Raw genomic sequence first — 4,657 nt, forward strand, 5'->3', positions numbered from 1 at the left:
AACGCCTCCGCTGCCAATGCATTAGGTACGTATCTATTCCATAAGCAAGCTGATATCATATTAAACCAATGCTATTTCTAATGATAATCCTCCTACTCGCTGCCTCTAACTCCTTTTAAAAACCTGCATCAAAATTTACTAAGATAAAAGGCTCCGAGGGAGACCACCACACCACTGTCTCCTTTGTTGCTCGTTCAACTCTTTCCTAGTCAATAGTTCCAACTCACGAGCATATCCCAAAATGAAGGTAAAAATTCGAAGGTAACAATTCCAGTCTTAGATTACTACTTTCATTCATGCACTAGTTTATTTCTCGAAAACCAAATTGCCTAGATTGCGATTATGACTATTAATTTTTTATGGTTACTATTCCCAAAAAACAACTGTCGAACCCAATTAATCATAGAGTCCTTTGTTTGATTTACCCTCCAATTAATTCCAAGTTCCTGCCAAACCTGCAGAGCAAGTGGACAGTAACTCGTATGTATATTGATTTCAGAGTCTTCACCACATCTGGGGCAAACTGCATCCACTCGTATTCTTCTTTGATACAAATTGGAATTCGTAGGCACAAAATTATTTATAAATTTCCATACTGTAAATTTTTTTCGGTAATTGTATCTGCCATAATTGTCTGTACATACTCTTAATTTTTTAGTCGATAGAACTGTAACTATCCTCTTCTATCTCAAGAAATAGGTAATTATTTTGAAATTACGACTTAGTAATTATCTAAATAAAGCATTATAACGTAAAACTAAATAATTAATTTAACTCAAACTAATTCATTTACACATAATTTAAATAGGTAAGACTTCAGTTTAAAATTCACTAGCATCAAATATAATTAATATTAAGTGGTATACGTGTTGTCAGTCATAATTTTAGAAAAAAAAAATGAAAAGAACAAATTCTCAACGGGAGTTCCAATTGTCGTTAAGTTTAAAGAAATAAAAACAAAGGTAAAAGAGATATGAGGATTAGTTTCTGATATACTGTTAAAGGCAACATTCAAATATTGTCACCATAAAGGAGCATGTATCACATTTAAACTCTATTCCAAGAAAAATTATATGGCACATTGTAATTGGAGTTTAAAAATCCTATAAGCAGAATTAAAATAATGATGTATGGTTATAGAGCATTGTAAAAATAATATTTAATTAAATAGATCAAATGAATGGGATATGTAAAAAATATATTGTTAATATATCAAATACAAATAATATATTATAAATATTATTATATTCATTGTCGGTAGAATAAAAAACTTCACAAATTAATTTAAAATTCACATATTAATTTAAAATGCTGCCATATGTTTTTATAAAAATGAAAAACAAAAACAAAAAAGACTACGTGATCGTCTTAACTCTCATGTGGAATTTATTTATTTATTTATTTCAATGGCAATATATAGGTTAGTGATCTTATATTATACTTGTCCATGGATTAGATGGCGTGCCCGACTTAGTTGGCCTAGCTTAGACAAGGTATTTTTATTCTTGAATCGACTTATAAATTAAATAAAAAGTTTTTTTAAAAATATATTTAAATTTAACTATAAAATATATAAATGTATATAAATATGTATTTATTATTTGGATAAACTATACAAATAGTCACTCAATTATTCTTGTGTTCCTGTTTTGCTCATCCAACTTTAAATTTTTTTAATTTAGGCACTAAACTTTGTATTCATTCTTGTTTTGGTCACTGTTGTTAAATTGATAACGTAAATAATGACATGACATTTTTCTAACTTGTATAATACATATTCTATCAATTTGATCTTAATTCTAAATAATTAAATAAATTTAACCTTTCATATTTACAAATCCTATCAAATAGGGTTAAATTTATTTAATTATTTAGAATCAATATCAATTTGATAGAACATAAAAGTATTGAGGCGCAAATGTGCTATTATAATAGTTAGAAAAAAGGTCACATCATTATTTCTGTTATCAATTCAACGATTAAGTGACCAAAACAGGAACGAATATAAAGTTTAGTGCCTAAATTGAAAATTTTTAAAGTTGGGTGACCAAAACAAGAATGCGGGCATAGTTGAGTGACCATTAGTATAGTTTACCCTTATTATTTTATCATTTAAAAAAATAATATGATATTTTTGGGCTGATTGGATTAGATCAAGCCCAAAAATTTTTAGAATCGGATTGTGGCCTGATTTGACTTAGCCTTATATATATATATTTTAAGCACTTTACTAGGTTGGTGTCACCCCTAATTGGATCACCAATTTCATTATGAGGTTAGGGGTGAGCATTTGATCGAATCGAGTGAGAAAATTTTGAGTTAATCGAGCTGACGAGTCCCATTCATCATCCTATCTCAATTTAAAAATCTTTTGAATCAAGTCGAATGAAATGAGATTCGAGTCGAGTTGAGTCGAACCGAACCGAATCAAATCGAATCGAGTGAAATTGTTCAAGTTAAACTAAAAAATTAAACATGTCAAATTAAAATTTTGTTAAAATATAAATCCTTCCATGTTAAAGCACATAAATTTGAAACCATATATATTTGAAAGCTTTTTCAAAGCAAAATAAAAGAAAAAATAATATTTTTTAGTATGATAAACTAGAGTGGTTAATTTACTTATTTAGGTCCCAAAATTATTATTTTAGAATTTTTAAAAAATTTAAAATTTTTAAAATATTCTTTAGAATTTTAAAATTATATAATTTTATTTTTATAAATATTTTGAATTTTAAAATTATTTTGATTTTTCTTTTGTAATTTCTGTTGGGAGAAACCAATTTACTCTTTTTCAAAACTGACAGAGACCAAATGAGTATTTACACTAATCTGTTATTTGAGCTATACAAATTGTAAAATTCGACTCGGCTCGAACTCGAATTACCTATTTGAGTTTACTCGAAAAAAACTAAATAACTCAATTCAATTAACTCGAAATTTAACTTTTATTTTTAATTTTTCAAGTCGAATCGAGTTTTATTCACCCTTATATGAGATCATAAAATACTCCTTTAAGTTATAGTTAACATTATTATAATGACACTTTTATATTAATTTTAAATAAAAAACTAAAAATACAAATTCAAAGATGGTACTTATGTTGAATAGTACTAAAATATAAAACCATTCATGATTGACGGTTTGAAAAAATCTAATGTACATAGAGACTAAAGCTTTTAGTATATTACAAGAATTAAAATCCTTGAGGCTTGAACTTTAGCTCTTAGTTTAGTAGCATTGGATGTTGATTCCAAAATTCACATCACAGAAAAACCTTATTTGTAGTTTGTCATTTAATAATAATTTACTTCCGTTTAAGATGTCACTTAATTGTAAATATATCTAAAAAAAAATAAAATTCATATATGACCTTTAACACCCGGTCAATAAATATTTCATTAAAACCACTTTAAATCAACGATTATAAATTAAGGTGGCAATCGATGATTTCCCTACTTATCATCCCACATCTACGTTCTAAACCACACGAGAATTTGCCAAACAATTTTGTGAAAATTTGAAAAATTTCACTACAAAAATCTCAAATAGTTTTTCAAAGAATCATTATTGTCTATCACTTCGTGTCTTGTCTTGAGTATTTTTGTTTTTTATTCCAAAAAGTTTAAAAGAATAATTAATAACTTGTAAAACGATTATGATTATTTTTATTATCCTAGAATAAAGAAAAGAAAAATAAAATAACGTAGGATCAAGAGTGCATGATTGACTTAACTTTTCTTTTTTCTTGTAATTCTGTCGCTTATCGTTTTAGCTGAATAAGACAAAAATGCAGAAAAAAAAAATTATATTAAGGAAGTGGGCAATTTTTTTGACATTTAAAAACATAAGTTAATTTTGAAAAAAAAAAAAAGATAAAAATGCGGCCAATTAAATGTTTTTTCTGCCAAGTTAGTTAAAAGCGCGCTTGCATGATTTCTTCTTAGTTAAAAGCGCGCTTACATGATTTCTTCTAACTAGGCAAGAAAGTGCTTCTTGTTGGATGCGCTTTCTCGTTCTCTGTCTTTGACTGGTTGGTTTTTTTAGGGTTAAGGTTTGGGTTTAGAGTTTTTAAGGTTTTAAGTTTTTAGGGTTTAAGGTTTTTCTTCTAGGGTTTAGGGTTTGGAATTTGACTATTCTAAGATAGGCGAGAGCATTTAGGTTTAGGGTTTGAGGTAGACATTGTGAAAGCTTAAAGGAATTTTTGAGTTGGTAGTGATGTGATGGCGCTCGGAGACACACACATTTCATTTCTTGTGTCAGGATGAAATCATTACCTTAGAAGTCCATCATATTGTATATCAAATTCCGAGTTAACGGTACTTTATATGGTCACAGGTCGAAATGTAAGTAGAGGTCCTAATTGATGATCGTTATGCGGTCACGAGTTGGAGTATAACTTGAGAGCCCAATTGATGGTGGTTATACGGTCACAAGTTCAAGCTTTGGGGATACTCGAAATGATTCTTCATAAATCCGATACATAAAATTGAGGCCATAATCATAGGGAAAAACGGAGGACTTGATTTTTTTCTCCATCTCTACCAAAGGCGATATCTTTAACCTTATTCTTTTTGAAGCCTAGGATAGAGTTGGATACAAGAGGACTCTTAGAGAGAGTGATTGTTTCAACGGAGAGAAGGTAGAACTTACGTTG

The sequence above is a fragment of the Gossypium arboreum genome, chromosome 6 (genome assembly GCF_025698485.1).
Source record: "Gossypium arboreum isolate Shixiya-1 chromosome 6, ASM2569848v2, whole genome shotgun sequence".
NCBI classification, from domain to species: domain Eukaryota; kingdom Viridiplantae; phylum Streptophyta; class Magnoliopsida; order Malvales; family Malvaceae; genus Gossypium; species Gossypium arboreum.